We start from the raw sequence: 18,230 nt of genomic DNA on the forward strand, positions 1-18,230 counted from the left end.
GGCTTTGAGAAGCCTCGTCGCACGATTCCCAGCCTCTGACCTGCTCTTGTTTTGTGATTTCTATCTCTCATTCATTCTTACTTTTCTTGCCCTCTTTTCCTTAGATAGTGAAATCCAGGGTCTGGCGAGGGTCCCAAGGAATAACACAACATGAAGGCAATGTGACTGCTGCAGCAGTGTGACTGGATACATTCAGAATCGCACAGATCAATGCATGGCCGCATTTAAGGCGAAGACACTTAAATCAGTGAAGGGGAAAGGGATAGAAGAGTATGTTGATGGGGTTGGCTGGAGAAGCGGATGGGGTGGGGTGGGGGGGGGTGGGGTGTGCAGTTTAACTGGAGAAGGGTGATGGGAGTGGCGGGGGGGTGGGGTGGGGGAGAGGGGATGCTTGAGTCATGTATAAATCCCGGCCTAGACCTGTTGGATTGAATCGTTCGTTTCTGGGCTAAAAATGTTTTGTAATATGCTGTAATACTTTGAATTCCAGGCTGAGATCAATAGGCTTTTGGTCAATGATGCTACAGGGATTTAGGGATATGGGGATAATGCGGGAAGGTGGAATTGAGGTAGAAAATCAACCATGATCTTGTTGAAAGGCAGAGCAGGCTCGAAGGGCTGAAGGCGAGTTCCTCGTCGCACGATTCCTAGCCTCTGACCTGCTCTTGTCTTGTGATTTCTATCTGTGTGGGCCCCTCCAATATTCAACCCCATTGACGCCAAGGCATCTAGAATTAGGATAGGAGGGGAGGCATTAAGAGAGGGCCAATGATGAACCGTGCTTTTGCTCTTACCCCCGCTGGAACTCGTCACGATCCTCAAACTTTTCCTACAACCTCTCAACTTCTAAACTTCAAACTGGCTAGAATTATTGCTGGATATTACTTTACCAGGGTGGCAAATTCTCTTTGCTCATTCCTCTTAGCAAAACCTGAGTGAAGGGAATTATGATTTTAGCAGAGATGGTTGCCATATTTTTGACGCCAGTACTCAAAGTGATTGGAACAGCTTCAAACAGGACAATTAATGGGCAGCCATGCAATAGCGCCTGTTTCATGCCACTGTTCAAGGCAAATGTTTTGCCAGTGAAAACATAAGAAATAGGAGCAGGAGTAGGCCATTCAGCCCTTCGAGCCTGCTCTGCCATTCAACAAGATCATGGTTGATTTTCTACCTCAATTCCACCTTCCCACATTATCCCCATACCCCTACATCCCTGTAGCATCATTGACCAAAAACCTATTGATCTCAGCCTGGAATATACTCGATGACTGAGCATCCACAGTCCCCTGGAGCAGAGAATTCACAACCCTCTGAGTGAAGAAATTTCTCCTCATCTCAGCCCAAAAATGGCCGACCCCTTTTTCTGAGACTGTGACCCTTTGCCCTGGGTTGCCCCGGCCCCTGGTTGCGGGGGCGGGGGGTGGGGGGGAGACATTTTCTCAGCATCTGCCCTGTCGAGTTCCTTAAGAGTGTTAATAAGCAGTTCACCTCTCGTTTTACCGATCCCCGTGAAATACAGGCCTAGCCTGCTCAATCTATCCTCAGAGGACAATCCCATCATACCAGCCTGGGGAACCTACATTGCAATCTCTCTAAGGCATGTATATCCTTCCATTGGTGAGGAGACCAAACTATACCCAGTACTCCAGGTGTGAGCCCGTCAGTGCCCTGCGTAATGGAGTAAGATTTCTTCACTCTCAGACTCCAGTGCCTACTTAGTAGAGACCAACATACCATTTGCCTTATGAATTGCCTGGTTTACCTGCATGTTAACGTTCTCTGGTTCATGTGCAAGGACAGATCTTTCTGAACGCAACACATCTCGTTATTGTCTCGTTTTAAATAGTTACAAAACCCAGCTGAAATAATACAAAGTGCTTAAAGTTAAACTGGAAATTGAACGACATAAATTGATACAAAAATAAAAATAGCTGGAAAAACTGAGCAGGTCTGACAGCAACTGCGGAGAGGAACATAGTTAATGTTTCGAGTCCGTATGACTCTTCATCAGAACATACAGCATCTGCAGTATTTTGCTTTTATCATTGTAATAAATTGATACATGGTTCCAGATAATGTTGCAGCTGTAATCTATATAATGATGTTTTATTTTGTTAGATCTCATTAACTCTAAGTGATAAATGTTGGATTCAAGACAAACTATTTTTATATGTCAGTACAAATAAAGGGCAAAGCTTGATTTTAAAATGGATTTCCACACTACCCTAGTTATTGTGGCAATATGTTCCAACCTGGACTCAGCTCTATAATCAGGTGTGCTATAATATAAGTGCAGGTAACTGTACTGTGTGAAGGAGATGGGGGCAGGGGTAGGGAGGGTGATGGGGATGGAAGGGGAGGAGGTAAGAGAAAGGGCAGGGAGATAGGAGGCAAAGAGGAGCGGAGGCTGGAGAGGAAAGGAAGCGCTAAGAGGCTGGAACTGAAGGAGTGCACAGACCTCTGAGGGTTATAGGGCTGAAGGAGGTTACAGAAATAAGGAGGGGGTGGTGTGGGGGAGGTTGGGTGGAGGCCAGGGAGGGATTTAAAAGCCAGGATGAGAATGTTAAAACTGCGGCATCGAGTGGAACAGGCGAGACTCCGGGGCTTTGATTATATAAAATCAGATGCAGTTTCCTCACAAAGCAACTCCTACCGGGAGACAATGCAAACTCACATCTTGCTGTTGCTGGCCCTACCTTGGGAAAATGTTGCTCTTCGGCTATCTCTGCTAACCAGTGGTTATGGGTTGCATCCTCAGATACTGAACAGTTTAGGTTAACTTTCATCCCTGCTGACCAATCAGTAATCAGCATTGGACGGTGTAACTGAGGGAGGCAGATGAGATCCACCATAGTCTATTGAGCTAGTTACCTCAGACTGGCAATAGTTATTTCTCAAATTAAATCAGCATCATAGAATTATTTCCTTTTTCAAATTGTTAACTTTATTTTCATTAGAAAGCAAGAACTTGTATTTATACAAAAGCAGGGATGTCTTGCTAACACTATACAAGGCACTAGTTAGACCACACCTAGAATACCATGAGCAGTTTTGGTCCCCTTATATAAAGAAAGATATACTGGCATTGGAGGCAGTCCAGAGAAGGTTCACTAGGTTGATTTCGGGTATGGAGGGATTTTCTTATGAGGAGAGGTTGAGTAGGTTGGGACTGTACTCATTGGAGTTTAGAAGAATGAGAGGCGACCTTATTGAAACATATAAGATTCTTAGGTGGCTTGACAGGGTAGATGCTGAGAGGTTGTTTCCCCTTGTGGGAAAGTCTAGGACCAGAGGGCATAATCTCAGAGTAAGGGGTCGCCCATTTAAAACAGAGATGAGGAGGAATTTCTTCTCTCAGAGGGTAGTCAGTCTGTGGAATTCTTTACCGCAGAGGGCTGTAGATGTTGGGTCGTTAAGTATATTCAAGGCTGAGATAGACAGATTTTTAATCAGTAAGGGAATCAAGGGTTATGGGGGAAAGGCAGGAAAGTGGAGTTGAGGATTATCAGGTCAGCCATGATCTCATTGAATGGCGGAGCAGACTCGATGGGCCAAATGGCCTACTTCTGCTCCTACGTCTTATGGTCTTATTGGCCCTTTCTGATGGAGAACCGGAAACCATAGCCTAGAGTTTCCAATTGGACTTCCACTCAATCAGTGATCTAGGCCCGATCTGCGCTCCTTTTAAGGAATTAATTTTGTTCTCAAGTTTCCGCTCAAAATTACAGTTTATCATATGATGTAAAAACATGGATTACTGCAATACTTCCTGCAACAAAACTCTGTTTGTTTGTTTGCATCAATGTAATTGTGGAGACAAAGACCAAGAGGAACAATATTCCGATCAATGGACGTCCATGGTAAAAATACTATTAAGACCAGGAAATTGGGAACTGCTGAAGAGACATAGAGAATTGGAAGAGTCACAGCTGTAGATGGGAAGAGACTGGTCAAGGGGATAAAGAAATTCAGTTGAGATAGGAAGAAATAAGTTCAGTGGGGCAGGCTGAAACAATGTGTCGACCAGGGATGTTTTGTTTATGGATTTTGGGAAGGAGTTAGAAATGGGCTGTACAGGGTTAGGGCAATATGAGGTTAGAGGCTGTGGAGGGAAGATCTCTGGAGGAGATGAGGTCAGTGACAGTCCTTGACACAATGACTTGATGTTCAGTAGTGGGGTCATAGTTCGAAGGGAGAAGGGGGCGGGAGTGCCATAGTGTTGGCGTTTGGCCTCTGCTAAGTAGAGTTCAGTATGCCAAACAACAGCAGCACCATGCTTGCCAGCGGAATTGATGGTGGTGTTACGCTTCACAAGAACAGAGTGCTACACGTACAGAGGAGACAGGGTTAGAGTGAGTGCAAGGAGCAGAGAAATTAAGACAGCCAATGGCACACCAGAAGTTCTCAGTGAGAAGATCTGGAGAGGTTAAGAAGCCACAGAGAGGGGCCGAGTTGGAGGTGGAATATCAGAGACGGGTAAGAGGGTCTACTTAGAGACATTAGGAACCCTGGTCAGAACAATGGGCACAAAGTTGGAGGTGACGGAAGAGCTCGAAATTCATTGAGGTGGGGGTGGTCAGGGGATGAAGGTGGGGCCTTTGCTGAGGACAGTGTTCAGAGTCAGAGAGGGGGAGGTCAGAGGGTATTGTGAATACCCGACAAGGAGTGAGAGTGGAGGAAGTTTGAGGGCCAGAAAGAAGCGAAAGGGAGAAAGGGTCTAGAGGGTTGTTGGTACCCATGAGTTGGTGAAGCTTGTAATCCATCGCACTGGAAAGAAAGAAAAAAAGTATTTTGGCAAAGTGTCAAATGAGATAAATGATGAAATGAAACTGTGGAGCCATAGAGTTTGAGGTAGAGTGAGTCAGTGTTGGTCAAGGATACGCTCCTGGCAGCCAATGGCACAACGTGTAGATACTAGGATTCAGTGAGAACAGCAAATTGAGGAATTCTTATTATTCATTAAAAAGAAATTGCCTTTTACTGAACTGCATGGGAATAGCTCTGAAAAAGAATCGGCAACTTTGATTTGAACGTGTAATGATTGCGAAAGAACCTGGGTTAAAGGTGCTGATGGTGGGAATTTTTTGGAGGTCACATGGGGTAATATTTTGGTGTGGGCTGGGATAATTTTTTTTATTCATTCACATGTTGTGGGCTTCGCCTGTCTGGACCAGTATTTACTGCCCATCCCTAATTGCCCCATTGAGAAGCTGGTGGTGAGCTGCCTTCTTGAACCGTTGCAGTCCCTGTGATGTAGGTACACCCACAGTGCTGTTAAGGAGGGAGTTCCAGGATTTCAACCCAACGACAGTGAAGGGATAAAGGGGGAAGAGTGAGAGAGAGAGAGGGTAGGAAAGGGGGGAAAGTGAGAGAGACAGAGTGGGAAAGGGGGAGGGTGAGAGACAAAGTGGGAAAGGGGGGAAGTGAGAGACACAGAGTGGATAAGGGGAGGAGTGACAGAAAGTGGGAAAGAAGGGAAAGGGAGAGAAAGAGAGAGTGGGAAAGAGGAGAGAGTGAGAGAGACAGAGTGGAAAAGGGGAGGAGTGAGAGGTGATGAAGGGATGTTAGAGGAGGGTGAATTGAGCAGAAATGAGAAAAAGGGTAGTGGTAAAGATTAAAGAAGGTGCTGATAGTGGCATTAAGGTAAGAAAGCAGAATGTTTTAATAGCAGAACAAGGGTCAGTGCTCAACACAGGAGCAAGTGACTGATGGCCCTGTGGGTGGGAGGAAAAAGGATAAAAAATGAAGTTAAAAAAATAAATAAAAATAAAAATTAAATTAAAAAATAGATTTAAAGTGGGGTAAAGATGGAGCATTGAGTTCATGGTCTGAAGTTTTCAACTCAGTGTTCAGTCCGGAAGGCTGTAAAGTGCCTAATCGGAAGATGAGGTGCTGTTCCTGTAGTTTGTGTTGGGCTTCACTGGAACATTGCAGCAGGCCAAGGACGGACATGTCGGCATGAGAGCAGGGTGGAGTGTTAAAATGGCAAGCAACAGGAAAGTCTGGGCTATGCTTGCGGACTGAGTGAAGGTGGGAAAAGCGGTCACCCAGTCTGGATTAGTCTCCCCAATGTAGAGGAGACCTCCCTATCACATTATTGGTCTCCCTGAGTACAGTAACACTGTTCATCAGGTGTGATGGGGCTGAATGGACTCCTCCTGTCCTTGTTTAACAGGCTCGCGCAGCTGACTGGCCCCCTGTTATTTCCATGCGGGATTGAGTGTATTCTTGTGTGCCTGTGTGTGTGAGGATTGTATGTGTCGCACACCATGCTGACTTGAACTATTTAGCCGCTCCTTCACTCCCTCTGGATCAATTTCCTATACATTCCTCCCTAACAGCACCATAGCTATATAGACACCAGATGAACTGCAGAAATTCAAGGAGGTGGCTCACTAGCTCCTTCTCAAGGGCAGATGCGACCTCACCAAAACCCTGTCCAACTGTAGCAAGACTTCCTTACCCTTGTACTCCAATCCCCTTGCAATAAAGGCCATTCTCCGGCGTTTAGAAGAATGAGAGGCGATCTCATTGAAGCATAAAAGATTCTGAAGGGGCTTGACAGGATAGACGCAGAGAGACTGTTTATGCTGGTTGGGGAACCTCAAACAGTCTAAGGATAAGGGGCCAATCATGTGGGCTGAGGTGAGGAGAAATTTCTTCACTCATAGGGAATCGTTGGAATTCTCGACCACAGACGGTTGTAGATGCTCCATCGTTGAATATGCTTAAAACAACGTTTTGGTCTCTCCGGGATTTACAGAGATGGGGAGCCAGCAGGAAAATCGAGTTGAAGCCCGGGATCAGCCATGATCGTATTGAATGGTGGGGCAGGTTCAATGGGCCATATGGTCTACCCCTGCTCCTATTTCTTATGTTCTCATTCAGTGAGGGGTTTACTCACCATCCTTTTCTTTCTTTAGATGTTCATAAGTCTTGATGTGGCCATTGCTGGCAAGGTTGGCATTTACTGTCCATCGCTAGTTGCCCTTGAGAAGGTGTTAATAAGATGCCTTCTTGAATTTCTGCAGTGCTGTTAGGGAGGAACGTACAGGAAACCAGAGGGAGTGAAGGAGAGGGAAAATAGTTCAAGTCAGCATGGTGTGCGACACATACAATTCTCACACACACACAGGTACACAAGAATACACTCAATCCCGCATGGAAATAACAGGAGGCCAGTCAGCCGCACAAGCCTGTTAAACAAGGACAGGAGGAGTCCATTCAGCCCCTCACATCTGTTGAACAGCATTACGATCCCCATGGAGATCAATAATGTGAAAGGAAGGATTTCCCATATGCCTATGGAAAGAAACTGATGGACAAGGTTTCATGCTTTAGAAATTTTATTCCAACAATCAAACCCAAAATCAAAGTAAAATTAAGTGTACATTAACAAATAGTATTTAGTAGAAACTAGAGTGTACACTTTAAATAGCTGATACAAGGATAGACAACATCAATACTCCACCATCTCTGGCATTAAATTGCTGCAAACGCAATGCCACTCTTTCCCCAGTTAGAGTTTCCATTCCTTTATTCATGCAAAGTTAGGTCCGGAGTTCTATCCAACCACTGATTTATCGCCCCAAGTTTTCACGGGGCAATGTTCACCCAAGCGGTATCCCTTTCCAGATCGAGACAAAGCTTGCCCCCAGAATTGCCTCCTTTGGTCTCCATCGCTAGCTGTGCCATGGCTCACTAACCTCAGTTACATTTCACCCAGCTTCACAGTCCCTGTTCTATTCTCTTTGGATGGAAAACACAGCATCACTCATAGCTCCATTTCATAACCTGTCTAAACCATTCTTTGCTTATACAACTAGCCTTGCTTGTTTACCAGATTTGATTAAGTCAAGCAACTGTCCTGCTGCAGCAGAAAAGACTGCAATCTGACACCCATTAATTGCCTGTTTGCTTCTCCTTCATCCAACTTTCATTTCCATAGCAACCTGAGTCACCCGTTCCCGCCTCAGAATTGAGGTCACAGCCAGGAAATCCGATTAGCAAACCCTTTCCAGGAACTTAGTTTCTCTTTGGGTTTAAGGGATTCTTCACAAAATGAGACTCCAGGCTTTTTGTGAAGTGCAATGGTTATCGCAACAGGAACAGCAGGGGGACCATTCAGCCCCACAAGCCTATTGCACCAGAACAGGAGGGAACCATTCAGCCCCTGGAGCCTGCTAAACAGGAACAGAAAGCTCTGCTTCTCTGAAACTTTCTCTTTGCCAGGAGTTTGGGCCGCTCTCTGCCAGAGTGATTCCCCAGTGAGATGTCAGAACAGATTAATGCTATAAAGATATATAAAGAAAGCAAGTGTTTATTCACTGTGAAACCTTTATCCCTATCATTGATACAAGTGATTTGTTTCTTTGCAAGTGATTATCGATCACACTTTCTGATCCTTGAAGCTATTGGCACTGAATGATGTTGTTGTCCTTGGTAACCAGCCACAGATATCCCAGATCTGTTGTCACGTGCTTGAATCTTTCTCCCGAGATGTTGATATGGGTCCACACTGTCCCAGTTGGTGATTGGGAGGTGATCCCATCTCTGCAAAATGAGAAGACCCAGGTTGAACCGTGCTGTTCCAATGCTCTCCTGGCCATCCTTCCATCTTCTAACCCCTGTAACTTCAGCTCATGCAAAGCTCTGCTGCCCCCTATCCAAACTCACACAAAGCCCCATTCGCCCATCACCTCCCCCTATCTCCGTGCTCACTAACCTCTCTGGACTGCCTGTCCGGCAGTGTTTCACGGTTTAGAATTCTCCTACTTGGTTTCAAATCCTCTAAGCCCTTGCACTCTCCCATTCCCCCACCTCCGTAATGGCCTCCAGCCCGACAACCCACCAAGACCTCTGCGCTCCTCCAATTCCGGCCTGTTCAGCATTCCCAGTCTCCATCACTCTGCCATTGGTGGGCCTTGCCTTCAGCTGCCTGGGACATAAGCACTGGAACTCCTACCTTAAACCCCTCCACCTCTCCTCATTTAACACATTTCTCCGGACTCATCACTTTAGCCAAGCTTTTGTTCACCTATATATTTTCTTGATTGTTCAGGGTCATATTTTGTTTCATAACTCCCCTTTTAAGACTTCCGGGATCTTCATCTAAATTAAAGATGCTACATAAATGTGAATTTTTCTTTTGGACAGCCTGGAATTGTACCTGCGATAGAGGTTGCCATCCGCACTTACACCATACACACTGCCATCTGTCCCGACCTCAATCATTGAGAGTCTACCACCGACATTCTGCCATTTTATCCCAACACATCCACTTGGGGTCACAGCAGTTCGGAAATAGATGTAATCTCCTGAATTGATACCCCAGCAACCATGCAGCCCACAGGAGTAGTATTTCAGTTTGCCGTCCAAATGGTTGTACGATGGGCTGTCCTAAGTGGCAGCAGCTGTCGTTTTATCACGTTGGACACAGAAGATATCATCATCCATGTTAACTCCACTCACAAAGCGATCTCCGCCAGCATCGATCTGCTTGAGCAGGCCTGTTGAAAAAAGAGAAGAGATTGGACGTCAGAGACCAGAGCTGCTCTCTTTGGAGATTTGAAGGTTAAGGGGGGATTTAATCGATACATTCAAAAGTCCGGAGGTGTTTTTGGGTGGAGTAGGGGCAAACCGTTTCCAGTGGCAGGAGGGTCAATAGCCAGAAGACCCAGATCGAAAATCATCGGCAAAAGAGTCAGAAATGGGGGAGGTGGGGTGGTGAGGAAGCATTTTTTTTACGCAGCGAGTTGTGATCTGGAAGGCGCTGCCTGAAAGAGCGGTGGAAACAGATTCAGTAGGAACCATCAAAAGCTAAGCGTATTAATACTTGAAAAGTAAACATTTGCAGGCCTATGGGGGAGGAATGGGGGCTGGGGCCATGGGTGGGACTAATTAGACAGCTCTTTCCAAGAGTCAGCTCAGGCATGATGGGCCGAATGGCCTCCTTGCATGGCTGCACCTGCAGCCAGCCAACTTCGTAGTAGAAACTCTGCTCCTGATGACTGTTTCCCATTTTGGAGCGCTCGGACGGACAGTGGGCAAACATAGCCACCAATTCTATTTACCAAGGGGAGGAGACTCATCAGGATCACCCACAATAGTAGTAAAAGCTTAGATTTATATAGCACCTTTAAACAGCAAAACATCTCTTGTTGCTTCATTGGAACTTTATCAAAGAAGATTGACACCCAGTCACATATGATATTAGGACAGGTGACCAAACACTTGATCAAAGAGAGAGGTTTTAAAGAGTGTTTTAAAGATGGGTGAGAGGCAGAGAGGTTTACAGAGGCAGTTCCAGAGTTTCGGGCCCAGGCAGCCAGTGGAAGAGGAAGCAGTGGAAGTCAGGGATGTGCCAGAGAGCACTATTTAAAAGCAGCAGAGATCTCGGAGGTTTGTAGTGGTTGGATGAGGTGACAGGGATTTGGAGTGTTGTAGGGGCTGGAGGAGTTTATAAGGATAGGGTGGGTTGTAGGGGATGGAGGAGGTTACAGTGATAGGGAGGGTTGTAGGGGCTGGAGGAGGTTACAGAGATAGGGAGGGTTGTAGGGGCTGGAGGAGGTTACAGTGATAGGGAGGGTTGTAGGGGCTGGAGAATGTTACAGAGATAGGGAGGGTTGTAGGGGCTGGAGGAGGTTACAGAGATAGGGAGGGTTGTAGGGGATGGAGGAGGTTACAAAGATAGGGAGGGTTAAGGGGCTGGATGAGGTTACAGAGATAGGGAAGGTTATGTGGCTGGATAAGGTTACAGAGATAGGGAAGGTTATAGAGGCTGAATGAGGTTACAGATATAGGGAGGGCTGGGGGAGGTTGCCGAGATCAAGAAAGGCCAGGCGATGAGAGGGAGCTCTCAATCATGAAACTCTCTGAGATGGAGTCAGACCCGCCCACCTCCATCCAACTGAACTCGGACACCAACATGAAATGAACAGCTCTTCAACTCACATTGGTCCCAAGCCAAGGAACCTACTGATTTCAATGTGCCTTACCCCAAGCAATGTGTACGCAAAATTAACAGTGCCTCTGTTAAAATAAAATCTCTAAATGGAAACACAATTATAAAACAGTGGATTTCAGACTCCCTTACCAGCCATCAATGCCCAGGATCCACCTAGCATTCTATAAATAGCATGATTGTTATTAACTCCACAAACCCCAGCTGGGCCCACAGTCACATGTGCGAGATTCCACTGTCCTTCATTTCTGGTATAAATCGTTCCGATTTCATTCACTCCGAACACTTGTCCATTCCCGGCATTGATCTGCTTCAGGCTTCCGCCTATCTGATGGCAGAGCAGTTCTGAAAGAGAAAAGGGCAGCTAACATGTCCAGTTTAGGGTTGCAAAGCATTTACAGTTTCATGACAGTGGGAAAGGGGAGAGAGTGAGGGAAGGAGTGAGGAAGGGGAGAGAGTGAGGGACAGCGTGGAAAAGGGAAGGGAGTGAGGGACAGGGTGGGAAAGGGAATAAAGTGAGGGATGGAGTGGGAAAAGGAAGAGAGTGAGACAGACAGAGTGGGAAAGAGGGAAGAGTGTGAGAGAGAGAGACAGAATTGGAGAGCCGGGAGACTGAGGGACTGAGTGGGAAAGGGGGGAGAGTGTGAGAGTGAGACAGAGTGCGAAAGCGAGGAGAGTGAGGGACAGGTTGGGAAAGGCGGAGAGCGAGAGAGAGAGAGAGAGAGGAGAGACAGAGTGGGAAAGGGCAGAGAGAGAGAGAGTGGGAAAGTGGGTACAGTGAGAAAGACAGAGTAGAAAGGCTGTACAGTGAGAGAGACAGAATGTGAAATGGGGTGGAGTGAGGCAGACAGAGGGAAAGAGGGGGACTGGGAGGGAGAGGCTGTTGCCTCAGGGTCTCAAGTGACCCGTCTAGCAAAGTATCCTGCTAAATTTATGGGTTTTATATCTTTAGCAGATCTGGGCTACGCATATTCAGACCTGGTGTAAATCACTCATTGGCTGGACTAATTTCCAAGAATTAGTGTTTGGATTTTCAGGCATTTCTTTCAATAACTGACAAATAAAATAAAATAGTTCCGTTTAGTGTGTTCCTTTAATCTGCTTCCAGGATGAATGAAGAGGCTGCCAGGTGACTCCGCCCCCTTTCCCACTCTGTCTCTCTTTCACACTCTCCCCCTTTCCCACTCTGTCTCTCTCTCTCACACTCTCCCCCTTTCCCACTCTGTCTCTCTCTCACACTCTCCCCCTTTCCCACTCTCTCTCTCACACTCTCCCCCTTTCCCACTCTGTCTCTCTCTCACACTCTCCCCCTTTCCCACTCTGTCTCTCTCTCACACTCTCCCCCTTTCCCACTCTGTCTCTCTCTCACACTCTCCCCCTTTCCCACTCGGTCTCTCTCTCACACTCTCCCCCTTTCCCACTCTATCTATCTCTCTCTCACACTCTCCCCCTTTCCCACGCTGTCTCTCTCTCACACTCTCCCCCTTTCCCACTCAATCTATCTCTCTCTCACACTCTCCCCCTTTCCCACTCTGTCTCTCTCTCTCTCTCACACTCTCCCCCTTTCCCTCTGTCTCTCTCACTATCCCCCGTTTCACACTGTCTCTCTCTCACTATCCCCCCTTTCCCACTCTGTCTCTCTCTCCCCCTTTACCACTCTGTCTCTCTCTCACACTCTCCCCCTTTCCCACTGTCTCTCTCTCTCAATATCCCCCTTTTCCCACTCTGTCTCTCTCTCTCACTATCCACCTTTTCCCACTCTGTCTCTCTCTCTCTCTCTCGCGCTTTCTTATTTTGTCTCCCTCTCCCCCTTTCCCACTCTGTCTCTCTCTCTCACTATCCCGCTTTTCCCACTCTGTCTCTCTCTCTTTCACTCTCCCCCTTTCCCACTCTGTCTCGCTCTCACTCTCTCCTTCCTTTCCCACTCTGTCTCGCTATCTTTCTCTCCTCCCTTTCCCACTCTGTCTCTCTCTACTCCTTTCCCACTCTGTCTCTCTCTCTCTCTCCTTCCTTTCCCACTCTGTCTCGCTCTCTCTCTCTCCTCCCTTTCCCACTCTGTCTCTCTCTACCCCTTTCCCACTCTGTCTCGCTCTCTCTCTCCTCCCTTTCCCATTCTGTCTCTTTCTACCCCTTTTCCACTCTGTCTCTCTCTCCTCCCTTTCCCATTCTGTCTCTTTCTACCCCTTTCCCACTCTGTCTCGCTCTCTCTCTCTCCTCCCTTTCCCACTCTGTCTCTCTCTACCCCTTTCGCACTCTGTCTCTCTCTCTCCTCCCTTTCCTCTCTGTCTCGCTCTACCCCTTTCACACTCTGTCTCTCTCTCCTCCCTTTCCCACTCTGTCTCTCTCTACCCCTTTCGCACTCTGTCTCTCTCTCCTCCCTTTGCCACTCTGTCTCTTTCTCCCCTTTCCCACTCTGTCTCTCTCTCCTCCCTTTCCCACTCTGTCTCGCTCTCTCTCTCACCCCCCTCTCCTCTCTGTCTCTCTCTACCCCTTTCCCACTGTCTCTCTCTACCCCTTTCCCACTCTGTCTCGCTCTCTCTCTCTCCTCCCTTCCCCACTCTGTCTCTCTCTCTCTCTCTCTCTCCTTCCTTTCCCACTCTGTCTCGCTCTCTCTCTCTCCTCCCTTTCCCACTGTGTCTCACTCTACCCCTTTCGCACTCTGTCTCTCTCTTCTTCCTTTCCCACTCTGTCCCTTTCACCCCTTTCCCACTCTGTCTCTCTCTCCTCCCTTTCCCACTCTGTCTCTCACTACCCCTTTCCCACTCTGTCTCTCTCTCCTCCCTTTCCCACTCTGTCTCTTTCTCCCCTTTCCCACTCTGTCTCTCTCTCCTCCCTTTCCCACTCTGTCTCTTTCTCCCCTTTCCCACTCTGTCTCGCTCTCTTTCTCTCCTCCCTTTCCCAATCTGTCTCTTTCTCCTCTTTCCCACTCTGTCTCGCTCTCTTTCTCTCCTCCCTTTCCCACTCTGTCTCGCTCTCTCTCTCTCCTCCCTTTCCCACTCTGTCTCTTTCAACCCCTTTTCCACTCTGTCTCACTCTCTCTCTCCTCCCTTTCCCACTCTGTCTCTCTCTCCCCTTTCTCACTCTGTCTCTCTCTCCCCTTTCCCACTCTGTCTCGCTCTCTTTCTCTCCTCCCTTTCCCACTCTGTCTCGCTCTCCCCTTTCCCACTCTATCTCTCTCTACCCCTTTCCCACTCTGTCTCGCTCTCCACCCTTTCCCACTCTGTCTCGCTCTCTCTCTCCTCCCTTTCCCACTCTGTTTCTCTCTACCCCTTTCCCACTCTGTCTCTACCCCTTTCCCACTCTGTCTCTCTCTACCCCTTTCCCTCTCTGTCTCTCTCTACACCCTTTATCTCCAATAAATTATCCCAGCCTGCCCCAAAAACATTAACCCGTGTGACCTCCAAAAAAATTCCACAATCAGCACCATTAACCCAGATTCTTTCGCAAACATTACACATTCAAATCAAAGTTGTTGATTTTTTAATATATTTTAAGAGCTATTCCCTTGCAGTTAGATAAGAGGGGGAGATTTCCTGTTCATTAAATGAATTCTAAACAGGAAACTCCAATCCGCCAGGGCCACAACAGCGCCTTCCAACTGAGCACCTCCCTGGGATCCCCGATCAGCCAATGGGGGCATTCTGACCGAATGGCCCAATCAGGGCATTGAAAGCTCAACCAATCAGGATTTCAAAGGAGCCTGGGAACGTGGAAATTGGCCACAGGGACACTTAAGTGCGCTGCAGGTCAGGCGGGGGCATGTTGATTGAGAAAGGAGAGTGGGATCGGCTCTTTGGTTTCCCTGAGCAGACTGTCAAAGTCACTTTGCAGAATGCCTCATCGCCAGAACTTTCCAAAAAGCACCAAGATGTAGCTTGGCTGGTGGTGAGAAAGGCCCTCCCCGTCAGATCCTTCCAACACACCAGGAGTCTCACCCCCACTGCCCGCTGCCCTCGAGGTGGCTGTGGTGGGGGAGAGAGCATTGTTCACCTCCTTGTGGAATGTGCCTTTGCTAAGAAGGTCTGGAGAGAGATGCAGTGGTTTCTGTCGAGGTTCATCCCAAGCAGTTCAGTGACACAGGACTCTGTGCTCTACGGGCTGTTCCCAGGGACACACACCGAGACAAACATCAACTGCAGCTGGAGGATCATCAACTCGGTGAAAGACGCTCTTTGGAGAGTTGTCCCCGACCGAGTGTTGCAGACTGGCACATTCCAAGGTCCAGGACTATGTGCTGATGGACGCACTAAAGCTTGGGGCAGCCGCCGCAAAGACGCAATGGGGAAAGGTCGCTGTCTAAGACCTTTCTGCCATAGCGCACCGAGGGACTGGGAATTGTATAGACCCCTTCGGGCTGTACGACTCACATTGCATGTATGTGTGCATGTAAATACTACATTTATCACAGTTGTATTGAAGCACCTCAGAGTGCAACATAATCTATGTCAATAACTTAAATACCATTGCACTGTCTGACTGTCTGTAATGACCATCTTAAAATATTTGTAATGTTCCTCTGATTGAATTGAAACATCTCAGGGTGCAACATGATCTATGTGGAAAATTGGAATCTGATTGCACTTTTTGTGATGGCCATTTTGAAATATTTTGTACTGTTCTTTCAGGTATTTTATGAATAAGGTGTATTTTTGCAAAACAAAAATTGTCGCTTTGAATGGATAACTTGCTCCTTCTGCAGCCGTCTCCTCACTCCTCCTGTCAAAGGGCAATAGCCTCAACAAGAGAAGGCGGCTCACCACCACCTTCTCAAGGGGCAAGTAGGGATGGTCTTCAGTAGACATTCCATTTCAGATACATATTGAATTTAAGTTCCATCATCTGCCATGGTAGGATTCGAACCCAAGTCCTCAGAGGATTACCCTGGATTACCAGTCCAGTGACAATACCACTATGCCACCCCCTCTTCTTTGACTATAAGCGCTTTGTCCTCAGCAAAGGCCTCACCTTTAACGCCTTACACCCCCCACTCAATGAATTTCGAGCTCAGCACAATGCTGAGCTCTTCTGTCGCCCCTGACTTCCCATCCATTTCTTTGGTCAGAGCTCCGACCCCCTCTTAGTGGACCCTTGCATCCATTTCCAATGATCCCCCTCCAGCTGGACCCCTCTCTCTGGCCTCTGACTCTCTCTAGATCTCTTCACTGAGGACTTCCAGCATGACATTGGACGTCACAATTCCTCGCTTCCTGTCTCTCAGTCTAGCATGTCTCCTTCTGAACTTGTAGCACTCCGTTCTCTTAGGTCCAGCCTTAACCCCGCCATCAAGTGCATGACAAGAGCGATGCTATTGTTGCCTGGGATTCTGACCTCTGCCTAGCAGAGGCCGAATGCCAAATCTCTGACACTTCCTCCTACCTCCCCCTGAGCCATGAACCAACTACCGAACAGCATTGCGTCTAGGAACGTCAATGACCTCATCGCTTCTGGAGATCTTCCCTCCATGGCCTCCTACCTCATAGACCCTCCTCAATCCTGTCCAGCCCACTTCTACCTCCTTCCCAAATTCCATAAACAAGACTTCCCAGGTTGACACATTGTTTTAGCCAGTTTTAGCCAGTTATAGCCTGTTCTTGCCCCACTGAACTTCCTTCTCCTCACTTTTTTCCTCCCTCGTCCACTCTCTTCCTACCTACATCCATGACTCTTCCAATCCCCTATGCCACTTCAGGGTTTCCTCACTCCCTGGCCTTAGCATTCTCATCTTCACCATGGATGCCGCTCCACCCTCCAGCTCCATATTCCCTGCCAAGGTTGTCTGAGGGCTCCCTGCTTCTTCGTTGAGTGTAGGCCCAGGCAGGCACCACCCACCAGCGCCCTCCTCTGCCCGGCTGAATTTGGCAGCCACCCTCCTCCAAATGACTGAACTTGTCCCCACGTTGAACAACTTCATTACCTCGCCCAGGCCGGAGGGCTTGGGGAGGCCTTCGGGACCTGGAGGAGATGTCGGGAGAGGGAAGCGCACTGGGCCCCGAAAAGGGCACCTGCCCCGCGCAGGACGAGGAGCAGGCCTGGCTACCCAAACCCGTCTTTCCCAATTTGGAGGCAGACCCGAGAGATTCCCCAAGCGACCCAGACTTAAATATGGGCCAGAGGAGCCCTAGAGCGGGGAAAGAAATAGTGAGGGAGATGCCCCAGGTAGCCGAAGAGCCAAAAGAAGACGGGTTATTAAGCCTGGAAAGGATAAGGCTAAGGGCTTGCCTGAAATGTGGCCAGCAAAAACTCTCTTTGTGAAATTAAATAGGGGGGAGAAAAGGGAGTCCCCAAACCCATGAACAGATAGGGAGTGTGATGCCCCCCCCCACCTCCACCCCAGTTGAAAAGACACTGGGGATGTTTGGCCGGGGGCTGGGGTTGTGGTAGCTGGAGCTGCACCTCCACTTGAGGGCAGTGGTGTTCCAGAGGACATGGAACAAGTTAGGGGAGCCCCTCCCCTCCCACCCCAATAAAACCAAAGGTCCCGGCCAGGAAGCCAGTGGTTGATTCTGCTGACCACTTCACGGCGAATTTAAAAGTGGAGCCGAAACGTCCCCAAATTGGCCCAGCAAGAGGGAGGGTGATGCCTCACCCAGCTGATAAGCCACCCAGACGTACAGCAAGATCTGGCCTACCCCACCGAGAGGGCAGTAGTGTCCCAAAGGACGCTGAACCTATCGCACAATGAACCAGCAGAGGGGCCCCAGCCAGTTGGGACCCCCCCTCTGCTCACCCACCAGCATGGCAGAGTTGCAACAGAGCAGGACAGAGTTAACCACTCCCTTTAAACTGACATATAACCACCACCAGGCTACAGCCCTGGTAGCCACATGCGATATGGCTGCGGGAGAGGCCCCTGCCAGAAGGTGACCTTCCCATCAATCTTGCCTGGATAGGCTGGCCCAAGTTCAGGGGCCAACAGCCTGCCTGCTGCTGTGCCAACCCAGCAGCGGGAAGCTAGAACTCTCCAGAAGCGCCCAACCTGGACCCCGAGCCGGAATCCCCTAAAGAAGCCAAGGCCCCTGCAAAACTACACCCCACTCTCCCGACCCACAGCCGAAGTCCCAGTCTCTGGGTCCGAGCACCTGAGCCCACAGGTTATCAAAGCGGACAAGCAGGAGCTGGGCTGGACAAGAGCAGCTCAGCCCTCTGACCCCAGTGCCTGGTACTCACAGAGTGACATGTCCAGCGCTCCTCTACAGATTGCCCAGACCAGCTTGACCATCACACATCCCATGAGCATTGATCATCCTGTTAAACCCCCTACACC

The 18,230-nt window shown here is 48.5% G+C and overlaps 1 pseudogene; it reads right to left on the reverse strand.

Moving 5' to 3' along the window:
• Positions 1-7,361: 7,361 nt before the first annotated feature.
• On the reverse strand, positions 7,362-9,695 carry LOC144671532 (fish-egg lectin pseudogene; annotated as a pseudogene).
• Positions 9,696-18,230: the final 8,535 nt, after the last annotated feature.

Source organism: Cetorhinus maximus, chromosome 33 (genome assembly GCF_964194155.1).
Source record: "Cetorhinus maximus chromosome 33, sCetMax3.hap1.1, whole genome shotgun sequence".
Lineage (NCBI taxonomy): Eukaryota > Metazoa > Chordata > Chondrichthyes > Lamniformes > Cetorhinidae > Cetorhinus > Cetorhinus maximus.